Raw genomic sequence first — 14427 nt, 5'->3', positions numbered from 1 at the left:
CAGGTTGAGGATGCTGTAGGGCACAATGAGGTACCTACAGATGGGCATCCATTTTGTTGGATATAGTGGCCTCACACACCCTTGCGCGTGTCATACTTCATCATCCGCAGTGCTCCTCGTTGGGTCGGCGGTGCAATACCCAACAGGCAACACCTCAAAGAGGGGCTCTTTGGCGGAGATCTTTTTCCAACTGCCGTATGGGTGAAGTGTGGGTGTGGGGCCAGGATAGTGTAGACGTGACGGTGATTAAAATGGGGTCAAGGGTGCCAGGATCAGATTTATTCTAGGGGTCCCTTAACTCCAATAAAAAATTTTAATCAGGACTAGGCTTGTAGGGAAGTTCCTATCTAAATGAAGATCTTCCCGTACCCGGCGGTGAGGGGTAGGTCTGACAGTGCAGACGCGGAGGTTGAAACCTGAATATTGCGTGGTTCACCCGCTGTTCTACCCGCCGGGTACTGACGTTGTAGCCCACCATCATTTAGATAGGAACACAAAAGCACAACACAGGTATACATTTCCTTTTCATCCCTTCTTGCGAATGTAACATAGAGGAATAAGGTATCATGTAGATAGTTTTCTGTAAACCTATATAACTTGACACTGGTCCTGAAGAATCGCCAGTCAATCTGACACTCCGGCGAGAAACATGTCGACCCAGTCACACATTAGGTTAGCCTTGTACTAGGGTAAATTACTTCCCTACAGGCCTAGTCCTGATTCAAATTTTTAATTGGAGTTAAGGGACCCCTAGAATAAATCTGATCCTGGCACCCTTGACCCCATTTTAATCACCGTCACATCTACACTATCCTGGCCCCACACCTACACTTCACCCATACGGCAGTTGGAAAAAGATCTCCGCCAAAGAGCCCCTCTTTGAGGTGTTGCCCGTTGGGTATTGCACCGCCGACCCAACGAGGAGCACTGCCGATGATGAAGCATGACACTCGCAAGGGTGTGTGAGGCCACTATATCCAACAAAATGGATGCCCATCTGTAGGTACCTCATTGTGCCCTACAGCATCCTCAACCTGACACCGACCGCACTCGCACTCTTTTAGGAACGGCCTGGTACTCCTTCTTGCAACTTATTAGCGAGTGCAAGCGAGGGAAAAACACAGATCAGAAAGACAGAGGAAGCGAAAGACGAGAAAACCATTACAAAGAGTGAAAGCAGGAACATGCAAGAGTGACAAAAAGAGGCAGGGAGTGTCTGGTGGTGGATTACGAGGCATGTGGTGGAATCAATACTAATAAGCCTTGGTATTTAGTTGGATGATGTTTAATTGCACCAGCCATCTGCTTCTGAGCAGAGCTTCAAACACCAGCACTGTTTCGTTCACAAATAAACTCTTGATGCAGGTGGCAGCCAAAGGCTGACAGCTGCACCCAGTCCCCAGCGTGTCTGTCGGCTGTTGGCCGAAACTGGAGAGGGCTTTAAAGCAACCTTTGGTGCTTGCACCAGAGTTTCCTTAAATATTGGTCTAGGGTGGGGCCCGAAGCACAATCCAGTTTGCTTCTGCCCCCACCCACTGCCATGCCCAAACCCCTACTGGAGCAGAGAAACAACAGGAAACAGAACTGCTTTCTCATCCAGGGGAGCTTTTTCTGCCAAGGATGCCTCCTCATGTTTGTGGGAGGCATTGTTGGGAAACGGATAGCTCCCCCTTTCCAGCGATGCCTTTAAAAACCTATTCCTGTTCATGGATCACAGTCATGCCACAATCCAGGAGCCGGAATATCACTAAACACCAGAAATTTCTAGGGTGTCAATTTGGCCCCCAGGTATGCAATCGTGCCCCCAAGGAAAACTAAACCCTTGAGTGGGAGTCAGCCCTATCTGCATATCGGGCGACCCCTACGGAGCATATATTTTGTGTCCATGGAGATGTTTGATTTCTAAGGGAAGGCGGTGTGGCAGGATTGTACCCCTCCGGGGAAAGGAAATATCTCCATGGTCACAAAGCTGCTTTGTAATGTAACTGGTGGTCCTGCACAGTACACCAATACCTTACAGATAGCGCTAAAACCATCACTATGGGGGATCAGGGGCATATTTTTCATGGCTATGGAGATGTTTGCTATTCCTTGGGGGTGAGCTATTGTAACCCGTACCCCCCCAGTGGATAGCAAACATCACCATGGCCAAAAATAAGAAAAAGACTTTGCGCAATGTAACTGGTGACAGGGTCAGACTGGGAGAAAAATAGGATCCGGCACAAAAATAAAAGTGGCCCTCATTAGCAACCAGATAGGTAAACAAGCACTGGCATACCCAATAGGCCTCGCCTTTGGGACCTTATACGTCTTTAGCCAGAGCTATTGGCTTTGCAAAAGTCTTTAAGCTATGTTGTAGAGCAGCGTGGCTGCTGTGCAGCATGTTGAAAAGTTACAATAAAAAAGTGTTATAAGCATTTTTGTTACCTTATATATAGATATATATATAATGAAGAAGACGATATGTACAACTGAACGACCCTATTAAAAATAAGAATGAACATAAAAAATATTTTCTAATTTTTTTGTCCTTGCAATGCTGGCAACTTCTTCCTGCCTGTTCTAATGCTTGTTAGTTATAGCTTTTTTTTGGTTATGCAGGGGTCGGGTTGGGGGACAAATAATGGGAGGGTGAAGGTTGGGAATTAGTACCTGCATTACAACACGAGCAGCCGACCGACACTAGGGGAGAATTAACAGATGCCATAATCTGAGGGCAGACTGAGGTGGTGCTGAGTGATGTTGAGCTGGTGCTAAGGTGGTGGTGTGCTGGTGCATAGGTGATGCTCAGGCGACGCTGAGTGATACTGAGCCAGTGCTGAGTGATGCTGAGGTGGTGGTGATGAGCTGGTGCTGAGGTGATGCTGCGCTGATGCTGAAGGGGTGCTGCATTGGTGCTGAGGTGGTGCTGCTGCGCTGGTGTGTAGGTTGTGCTGCTCTGATGCTGTGGTGGGGCTGTGCTGGTGCTGACTTGGTGCTGTGCTGGTGCATTGATGCGGAGCTGGTGCTGTGTTGTTGCGGAGGCAGTCTGTGAAAAGAGACCTTAAAATCCAATTGGACTAGAAGCTCAGTGGGTTATATCAGAAAACAAAAACACCCTGAAGCTTCTAACAAGAGAATGTGTTCAAAAGAGTTTATGGATTTAAATGTGCAGAAGAGTAAAAATATAGGAAGGGGTGGAGTGAAGCTAGCAAAAAAGAGCTGAACATTAACAAGAGCTTTGCAATCCTTTTTAGTGGTATTAAAAGACAGATTTGTATTTTGAGGTACAACTATACATAATTTCTTACAGACATCCTATCGCTTTCAGTAGCATCTGAAAAATAAATATATTTGTTTGCCGACTGATCCTTTTCTGAAAATAGAACACCTCCAGCTATTCCAGACATTTTGCTTTATGGTAGGTTGCATTCTGGGACCTGATATTTCACTTTTACGGCTGAAGGTGGCTGAAGGTATCATGCATAACATGGGACACTTGGCCCTATGCAAGCTCTCAATGTTTCCCCACACAGAAACTGAATGAGATGCTTAAGACATGTTAATATTAGTCGAACTCCTTTCTAAACCTGCTGTCTTCAGCATACGCAACCCCCCTGAGCCCAGATGTAACCCTGGTGTAGAATCTAAACAAAGCGGGACCAAAAGGGCAAGAAGATCACAGGAAATTATGTTTATCTTCAAGTAAGCTTTATTGAGCTTAACAGCAATTGACTTCAGCCACAGCTCACACTGCCGGTGCCCGCCGTCCCCATGCAGGGAGCTCGACTTCGAACCTTCGGTGCGGCAGCATTCTACAGCATGTCAAAGAGGGTAGGAACAATAACACCAAAAGGGGAGGGGTGCGGCACAAGGAAGGTCATTCCCCCCAAACAGAGGATACCACACATCACCCTCCTCTACAATTAAAACCGAAGAGAATTAGCAAGCCACAGAATGGGTAAACTCAGGATTACTTATCAACATACTTTTCCAAATATTTGGGGAGACAGGAAACCCTACCACTTAACCTTCGGTGAGTGTTGGCCTTCCCAGGAGCTGTTGACTCACAAGCCGTGGCAGAACCTGGTTTGCCTGACTCCACACCTTTTAGCATGTCCCCATGCACTGTAGGAACTGTGCATCTTACCACTCTGCCCAGATTCCAGATTCGCCCACCCTGAGTCTTGACAGCATTTCTAAACAGTTTAACAACTCTTGTGGGTTCCGTGAACTCTGACCAGCTCGGTCTCCTGTCGGAGCTCTGATCTTAACTAGGTCACCTACTTTGTATCGAATCTCTTTCACTGCGTGGGTGTTGTAAACCTCCTCTTTCTACCTGCCATGGCCTTTCTCTCCCTGTCCCTCCATGGTGTCTCTTTGGTTAGAGTGGTCTACCCCTTGTACCATTTCATCCACCCTGGTACCAACCTGGAGTTGGGTTTTCTAGCCCTCAAAAGCTGAAATGGTGTCATGCCCGTGGTTTGATGGGGAGTTAACCTGTAGGCCTCTAGACGTTTAACAACCTCGTCTTTCCAGCTCAACCCACTGGCCTTAGCTAACTGGATGCTTTCTTTGATGGTCTTGTTAAATCTTTCAACCATCCAGTTGCTCTCAGGATGGTAGAGAGCACACTACTTGTGTTTGATGCCATTGCACTCTAGGAATTCCCTCATTTCTTTAGAGCAGAGCTGTACTCCATTATCTGTCAGAATGCTGCTGGGTAAGCCCTGACAAAGGAACACCTCCAGTAGAAACTCGATGACTGGCTTCGTTGGGATTTCTGACACAACCTTAACGTCAGGCTACTTGGAGTATAGATCCATGAGTACTAGTATGTATAGAGTGCAGGTTTCTCCTGTTAGCAGTCCTAGGATGTCTAAAGCTCACAGTCCACGGACCTGCCGCCAGTGACCTGCAGAGCATGGGAGGAGTGTGTTGTTTGAGTATCTTGTCACTAGCGGAGCATGATACACACTCTCCTATTTTCCTCTCTATCTCCAAATCCATATTTGGCCACCAATAGTCTAGGCGTAATCTCTGCTTAGTTTTGGTAATGCCCAGGTGGCCCTCATGAGCCAAATTAACCAGAACCTCTCTCAAGTTTCTTGGAGGAACTAACTTTGTACCTCGGAAAAGGCAATTGTCTATGACATCCCTGACCCTCCAGTATGGTCTGAGAGACTCTTCCCTCTTGTGTAGATCAGACCAGCCACCCATGGTCTTCTCACATACTCTTTGAAGAAGCACATCAACTCTCAAATCCTCCTTCCATCGCTCTTCATCCACCATCCCTTGGGTGATGACGCACACATTCTCGCTCCTCATCTTAAAGTCCTCCTCACCTTGCCTGTTTTCCTCCTTGATCCCTGCAGGAGTTTCCTTTACAAGCCGCAAGAGACAGTCAACGGCTAAATTTCTCATCCCTGGTACATATTAGACCCCAAAGGTGTATTCTTGTAGGCTCACTACGCACCTCCTGATCCTGCTCGAGATGGCATCCAACCCTTTCTTGGTGAAGACTTCGTCAAGGGATTTATGGTCTGTCCTTATCTCAAACTTAGTCCCCCACACAAAATCTCTGAATTTGTTAGTGGCCCAATGTACAGCAAGAGCCTCTTTCTCAATCACCGAGTAGTTGTATGCTGCTTGGCATAGCGAACCAGAAGCGAACGCTATGGTCTCTTCCCCCATTTCACCTTCTTGGGTCAGGACCGCACCCAACCCTGTAGAGCTAACATCAGTAGAGAGGATCGTTTCCTACCGGGAACAGCAGCTTTGAGATTGGGTGCCTCAGCCAGAGCTTTCTTAGTGTCATCAAACGCCCTTTGGTACACCTCCCTCCAGACGAACACTACTCCTGTCCTGAGAAGATTACGAATCTGAAAAGTACGTCTGGCAAAATTCTTAACAAACTTACTGTAAAATTCAATCATACCCATAAAGGATTTGACCTCCTCTTTACTTCTGGGAGTTGTTAGATTAAGGATGGTGTTTTGCAAATCGGACTTGGGAAGTATCCCTTCCGCCGTTACCTTATGTCCCAGGACTTTTATCTCAGAACACCCAATTCTACATCTCTTCCTCTTCACGGTAAGGCCTTGCTCAAGGAATCACCCTAGGACTTGTCTGAGCCTACATTCATGCTGTGTGTTGTCTTCTCCAAAGATCAGAACATCATCCTGGTAGCATAGAACTCCCGGAATCCCCTTTAGAAGGTTGCTCGTGATCCTTTGGAAGACAGCTGCGGCCGAAACAAGTCCAAATTGCATACGTTTGAACTTGTAGGCCCCCATAGGTGTGACAAACGCCGTGAGTTCTTGTGACTCTGGGTGCAGCCTGACTTCATAATAGGCTGATGTTAGGTCCAGAGTGGAAAAGACCTTGGCACCAGCTAGTCTGCTCATCATTTGGGAGATGTTGGGAAGGGGAAACTTGTCTACAATCACCTCTCCCTAAGGTCTGTGCATAAGCGCACTGCCCCATCTCCTTTCTTAGCTGCTACTATGGGTGCCAACCACTCTGTGGCCTTCACTGGCTCGATCACTCCTAAACAACACAGTTTTTCCAATTCTTCTCTCACAGGTTCCTGCATGGAAATGGGCAGACTTCTGACCTTGGCCGACACTGATTTTGCGTTCTCCTTGACTCTGATTTTGTGCGCATAGTTCTTAAGACAGCCCGACCGGTCTGAGAACACCTTTTCAATTCCCACAGATGTTTTGCCCACCTCTTGTACCAAAATGTGCGGGTTTTTATTAGGATTAAGATAGATACCCAGAAACTTCTGCGCTTGCCACCCCAGAATGTTGTCACCTTTGCTTGACACGTAGACCTTGGTCACAGCCACTCTATCCTTATATCCAACTGTGCCCCAAAAGAAACCTCTCATATGTATGGGTTGACCACCATAGCCCCCCGTCCTGACATCCATTCTTCGGAGTTTCAATTTGCCTCTTGACACCTTCTCAAATTCTTCTGCGGAAATAATGGTCAGTTTGGAGCAAGAGTCAAACATGGCTTCAATCTCTGTCTCTTCAATAGCTATGAAGTCTTTCGGGTTGCTCGCAGCCCTACACTCAACTTGCAACACAATTTCATCACAGACTCGTGTTTTGTCATTTCTATTGCTTCTTTTGTAGTTAGCATTACGCCTGCAACTGGTTCTAAAATGTCCTTCTTCCACATGTGTTGCAGGTTGCCTTGAGCGCGGGGCACTCCTTACTATTTGCCCAATGGCCTACTTTACCACACCGGTAGAAATCCCCTTTTGAATTCCAGCCACCTTTGTTTTCCTTCTGATCCCTTTTGGCACCTTTAGCCACTAGTACACTTTCACTCGCACTCGTTATTTCATTAACCTTTGTCTTCCCTTCGCAATCTTGTTTAATTTCACTGACACACTTCATCGTGTGCTCAACTTGTTTAGCAACAATTAACACATCCCCCAGACGTGGGTCATCTTTCAGCCAAAGCTCCTCGCGTATTCTTTCTATCATACAAGTTAATAGAAACTGATCTCTTATTCTTTCTTCACATGCACCCCCCCCCCCCGAATTTGCAACTCGCTGCCAGTTTTCTTAACTCAGACACCAATTCTTCTACTGTTTCGCCCTCTTTCTGTCCTCTTTTCCCAAAATGGTACCGTTCCATGATGGTGCTGATTTTTGGCAAGAAATGTATGTCTAGCTTTTAAAACTTATTTCATATTCGTTTAAACCTTTGACATCATTAGCATTCAAGTCAGGGAGATGTTCTAGAATTTCTTGTCCTTCAGCCCCTAGGAAGTGCAACAATAATGCTACTTTTCTTTTCAGACCTAGATTTAGACCACATACCACAGCATAGTTTTGGAAAACCTTTTTCCACTTGATCCACTTCAGACTAAGCTCCCCTGGTGTGACCAAGAAGAACGGTGGAGGTGTAACATTCTGCATGTTTTGTATTTGTGGATGAACGTTTCTACAATTAAATATTAAATTATAAGCTCCCTTCCTTCAATGTGCCTTAGTTCTCAACACCACCCCCCAGAGACAGATACAAACGCCCCACCAAAATTGACAACGAAAGTCAAATACTTTGAACATGAAAGGACAAAGGGACTGCAGCACTGAAACAGCATAAAAGGAATGAATTTCCACTAGATGGCGTCGTTGTTCAATTACCGTACTGTGAAAGTGTTAGCATATTCTTCCTTAAATTATGAATTAGAGTATGGGTTCTATCCACCATCCAACCGCTTGGCTGGCAGGAAGGGTATAAGTTGCCTAAGCACAATGTCAAGTGGATGTAGATGCCACCAGGAAAACAAGAATAGCAGAGTGAGGAAAATGCGTGCTTCTAAGTGTGTGGGTTTAACTCCAAAAGTTCAAAAATACTCTTCAGCTTACAGCAAAACTCACTGTGCCAGTCAGTTGCACCGGCTAAATCTTCAGTGGAGCTTGTGGGAGTCCTTGGTGAACCGAAAAGATGCACAGCTGTGCCAGACAGCGCGACCAATACTCCCTCGATGTGATGTATAGTGCGAATTGTGCCTCACTAATGACACAAAAGAAATGCTGTGCCAGTCAGCGTGACCGGCCAATACTTTCTGCACACTACTGCTATATGACCACAAGGTGAAAATTAAATTGAATGTTTACGAGTCCACAAAGCTCTGGTTCCTGTTAGGTGTAGTCTCTATTTTCATCCAAACAAAAAACCCAGGCAGATCAGTTATCTGCGACTAGCGGTAGTAAGAGCCCGGCTTCAAAGCTCTTTTCTCATCAGAATGCTGTCTCCACTCCACAAGGAGTGGTCACCGAACACCCAATTAGCAGTGAGTCGCCAGCTGAAAAGAAAAACTACAGCTGCACTCCAAAAAGATGCTGAAGTGAAAAGTTGTTTCACTAGAGTAGCTCAGAGGCGAAAGGAGAGCATGACACCACAAAAGACAATCCTGTTAATGTGCATGAAACTCCACACAGCACAAGTGTTTTCCTAGTAGTGCTGATTTTAAATACTGTGACAGTTCAAATGAAAAGTTAGTGCAAGGGTAAGAACTACATCCAGTCTCACAGCAACGGGTGGCACTAACTATTTGTTTAACTGTGCCAGTGCCGCAACCAACCTTAAAACGCCACTGTGCACTAGGGTACTACTCCCGGTACCATAGCCCTCAGCCTGCCTTCCAAACCGCAGTCTTAATGTCAAAATTCACAGAATAGCTGCCTCAGGCAGCCACACAACCAGCAGGGGCTCCTTTGTTATTACTCATGGCACCGCAGCCTCCCAATCAGAAGAGATCAAAGGGGCATATTATCAAGAAAGGGCGATTCATTATCGACGCCTTTATCGGCAGGAAACTGCCGCTAAAGCGGCGATAATGGGCTTGATAATAGGCCCTTGTGAATTCCCATAGAAGCCCAGGTTCTGGTGTGAACCTGGGCTTCTATGGTAACTCACAAGGGCCTATTATCAAGCCCATTATCGCCGCATTAGTTGCAGTTTCCTGCCGATAAAAGCGGCGATAATGTATCGCCCTTTCTTGATAATATGGCCCAAAGTTCCTTGCGTATTGAGGTCCAGATCTGCTGTCACAGAAACACTCCTGTGCCCGTCCCCAGTCACCAGTGTAGAATCTAAACGAAATGGGACCAAAAGGGCAAAAGATCACAGGAAACAATGTTTATCTTTAAGTAAGCTTTATTAAGCTTAACAGCAATTGACCTCAGCCACAGCTCACACCGCCGGTGCCCGCCGTCTCCACGCAGGGAGCTCGACTTCGAACCTTCGGTGCGGCAATATTCTACAGCATGTCAAAGAGGGTAGGAACAATAACACCAAAAGGGGAGGTGTGCGGCACTGGGAAGGTCATTCCTCCCAAACAGACTATACAACAAACACCTGGTCTCCCAGTAACTATAGAATGATGATTTGTAAGGTGCGGATATGAAAACTTTTTAAACAACAATATGCCCAAGGAATATGACTTGGAGCATATCTGCATAATTCAAACTTAGTTACACTTCATGGCACAACATTCCCAGTTAGAGAGTGCCCAAGTTGCCCCACCACATTTTTAAGGCACAAGTACCCTAGTCATTGTTTCTTTGCATTCTGGTTTGTGCAGTTATAAACTAGTAAGTAGACTGCAACTGCTAGAATGCAAAGTATTTTAGTTGCAGTTTCAAGTTAACTCGTTCGAGTGCAATTTTGAAATGATGGTTCTGTTTAATTAACCCAACTATCAACCAACCTGTTTTTTTTACCAAAATCTTTTTTTATTAACCTCTTCACCGCGGTGCAAATTCCGCCGCGGTGCGAGGGGGGGCGGGGTTGGGCGTGGCGCTCGGGTATTTAGTACGGCTCCCGTCCGTCATGAGTCACAGTGGGCGTGTGCTCATGACGGCCGGGAGCCATCCGAACTCCGCCTACTGATTAATTCTCCCACAGCGGCAACGTTCGGGCGGCTCCCGGCCGTCATGAACACACGCCTACTATGACTCATGACGGCCGGGAGCCGTCCTGAGCACAAAAGGAGTTAACAATGTTTGGCCCGTATTTTTTACTCCTTGAGACTAGCCGTGATTAATACCTGGACGGCCTCCATATCATTCTTGATCTGTAAGTGTGGAGTATTGGGACCGTGTACGAGCATGCTTGGTCTCTAGTACCATGGACAATACTGAGAAAAATTGATTCCATCTACATTTGTTTATATTTTAGATACTGCCGGACAAAGTTATTTCCCCGCGCGCAGCACTCTTCTTATACCCCTGTTTATCTATGGAGGTACCTTAAAGTTTCCATTTAGCGGTAGGTACACATTGTTTTAGATAGTCGCGCTTAATTTCATGCCTTCTCTGATTACCATGTTGGTCAATGATATAAAATAGGAGTGCATATACTGATGAAAACTGTTTAGAAGGGATTGTTATGTTGTCCGCTGCACTTCATTGGGACTCTCGGGTTGTATGGTAGATTTAGGCTCCAAAATTACTTCCTCTCCCCTCTTCCTCCATGTGTATTCTTTCTATCTTGAAGCATACAAGACTCGCCTCTCCCCACCCAAACTATTCTTTCTCCCCTTCCGAAGACATTGCTAACAGTTGCACACCTCCTCCTAGCCTTCCTGGAATGTAGGTAGTGCAAGGTGAATAACTATGTTACAACAAAAACATTGATATTACTGTCATGCTTTTCTAGAATGCAACTGGGATTGTTGGCCCAAAATTCATAATATGGGTCTGAAAACTTACGAACAAATGTTAGACGGAAATAAGAAAAATTACAACTGTCTAAAAGTCTACCTATCTGTCTTTGTATGTTAGTTAACTAATAGATTTGACCATTAGGATGCAATATTGGATCAAATGGAACGTGGTCAATTGTGGTTTTAAAGACGTTGTTCGTCTTTGTATGTTTTTATATGACGTCTTTTCATATATGTGTTTTTTATATATGTTTTATATATGTTTGTTTATATGTTTGTATTTAACAGCCCTGAAGAAGTCCTGCACTTAGACGAAACGCGTCGGCTGTACTGTGCTTTTTCTAACTGATGGAATAAAGAGATTAAACTGAGGAACCTTTCCCTCGTTACTTATTGTATTTGGACTTTATACTCGCTTCTATTGAACTATGTGCTGTGGTACACCTGTGCTTTTGGGTTTAAAATGCTTGCGAGACCATACAAACCAATGAGCGTGTTTTTGAAATAAAACCGCACACACAAGAAAAGAGGAACTTTTTCTAGTGATAATTAACATCGTATTTTGTAGCAGAGTTTGTTTTCTATTTAGGTACAATTACAATGGTTGTCTTTCACAATTTAAGTACATTCTGCTCGTGCTGCTTAATTTCATACAGCAGACTCATGTGTTCCTCTCTCGTACCCCCTGGTCTCTCACTAGTACCCGTGAATGAAAGGTTTTCTGCTCCACAAAGACACAGAAAGAGCAAATATTTAATTGCCGTCCTGCTCTTCTTGCTCTATCTGCTTCAGGCGGTTGGATTTCTCACCGCTTTGAAGTTTCACATGGGCTCTGTTGGGGGAGGGCGGCATTGTGATTAAGGGCGAAAAGGCTGGAGAAGGTTAAAAGGCACTCCTGAAACAAAGCAGATGTAGTAACAATTGTGCAACTGCAAAGGAAAATTAATACCTGCAAGACACAAATGTACTAAAACACAGCTTTTCACAAATGATAAAGAGTTGAGAAGAGGAGACTTTAATTTCTTGCTGTTGGTTGTTTGTGTGTAGGTAAGACAATGTGCGAAAACTTTTTTTATTTTGAGCAAGAATTTTGGAAACAAAGGAAACTACAAGTGAGGCATGGTGACGGCACATGCGGAGGAGGATTGCTCCTGAGGCATAACTCCACATAAAGCATCAGACAGGGAAGCGGGGTAATGCAAATCGGGCATGAAAAATGGTCAGCATAGAGCAGAGATCTTCAAACTTTTGTAGGTTGAGCCCCCCCCAGCTGATTTTTTTTAGATGTCGGGCCCCCCCACCACCTAACAGAAATTTCTGGTATCTGGTACAGTACATAATCGACCGCCACCCACATATCCCGGGACATATCCGGCAAATAATGTTCAACACAATAAGAGTGTTTAGAAAACTGCAGGTTTGTGAGAGTGTGTGGTTAAATCAGACCCTCCAGGATATCGCGATTTCACGATTTGCCGCGAAAACTGCACTTTTTTTAAAATGCAGCGATTTTTACCAAAGTGCCCGCGAAATCGGCACTTTAGTAGAAATCGCGGCATTTTTACAAAAGCCGCCGCTATATCCTGGGGGTCTAATGGTTGTAATCCAGTTAATGGGATTAACTCCGAGGTTAGGCAGCTAAAGAGTTGGGTGCTGCTCGCTCAGTCACACTGTTAGTTAGTTGTGCCCTGATTCGTTGGTGCCTCAGAGTGACCATGCAGCATACCGAGCGAGTCCGCCGGACCTCACCCAGCCGACTCTGTGTGCGGCAGCTGGCTTTCATGCCACCCGTGGGTCCCTGCATCGGGGTCTGGGGCTAGAGAAGTCGTGGCGGCTGGCCCTTCATACAGTGGTGGCTTGCTCTGAGTGCGCGTCACTTATGAACAGGTATTTATCATTCTTTTAGGATATTTTTTAATTCATCATAGGTTCGTGACTGTTATCTACAGTTAAGCCTGCTCAATAAGTGTGCGCTGGACGGGCTAAAGGCCACGGGCTGGGCTGCACATTTATTTACCGTATTTAGGGGCATTAGACTTGAATAATTAATGGCGCAAGGGAGTAAAGGTGAATCTGGAAGCGGACGGACAGCAACGAGTGAAAACATAAAAAGCCTTTTTCTGAAACGGCCTGTTGCAGAAGGTTACAAGGCCAAGAAAATCACAAGCAGGCCTGCAGGCCGGCGCGTCAGGCCCCTATCACCACACTGTAGCTGCAGCCCATGCCCCCCCCCACCCAGACTGTCCAGGCCAAAAACACTTTCTGTGTCAGCCTTGCTGCAGTGATTAGAGAAGCACATATATCATGAGATCCGTTTAAATAACATGAAGTTAAAACCAACGTGTGGAGATGAATTCTTCGTTTGCCCAGGAGTTTTTATGCAACTAACACAAATGTCAAGATAGCTCTGGTGAATGATGGAGGGCTAGGGCAAGAGCAGCTTTTATTGAATGACAGTTTTCCCATAAGAATATGAGCCACGCTTATTCTCAAAACTCTATTTTATGAGAATTAACTGTGAGTTACTGCTTTTTATTTAGTTTTTGCCCTTACATTTCTAGTGGTTTACAGCAGTTTTAAGATATTCCTAAAGTTTCTTGTTGCTCAAATTGGTGTAATTTCTGATATTTATATGTTTTCCTTGTGGTCATTGCTTGATTTTGCTCCCGAGAAAGGGTCACTCATAGTCGTTGAATGTCACTCATATTTATAGTAAAATTATGAAAATGTCACACATATGCAATCTGAAACCTTGGCAGCTATGTATGTCGGCCCAGGAAGCTGCAAACATGCAGCAAAATACCCCGAGCCCTGTCTTGTCAGTGGGCGACGAACACACCTGATGTATCCCACCCACAACTCCCTCATCTGCTCTCCAGGTGCCCAGACTTTTACTTACACTTTCTTCCTTGGTTATACCGCACATCCCCACAATTCGGTTGTTCCCACCCAGGTGAGTAAATGCTAGCGCCAGGTACTGTCTCCAGGTTGTTGAGTATGAGGTGGAATTGGTGTGCAGATGGGTTTCCTGCCCGGAGGGCTTGAGGCTGTGATGGTAAGAAGCACAATATCGATTTCAGCCCTGCTATCCTTGTTTCTGTGTGTGGCGAGCATAACTTGAGGGGCATTCGGAAGATGATGCATGTGGGGTAGATATCCTCGCAGCCGCTCCCGGCCTGGCAGTGGGGTTGGAAGTGCACTTCTGACCCCACTTCTCATATACATAGCTTCATGTTGTTAAATAACTTAAAAAA

This window comes from Lissotriton helveticus, chromosome 9 (assembly GCF_964261635.1).
Source record: "Lissotriton helveticus chromosome 9, aLisHel1.1, whole genome shotgun sequence".
Classification (NCBI taxonomy): domain Eukaryota; kingdom Metazoa; phylum Chordata; class Amphibia; order Caudata; family Salamandridae; genus Lissotriton; species Lissotriton helveticus.
The sequence above is the reverse complement of the archived record's forward strand: the minus strand, read 5'-3'. Positions refer to the sequence as shown.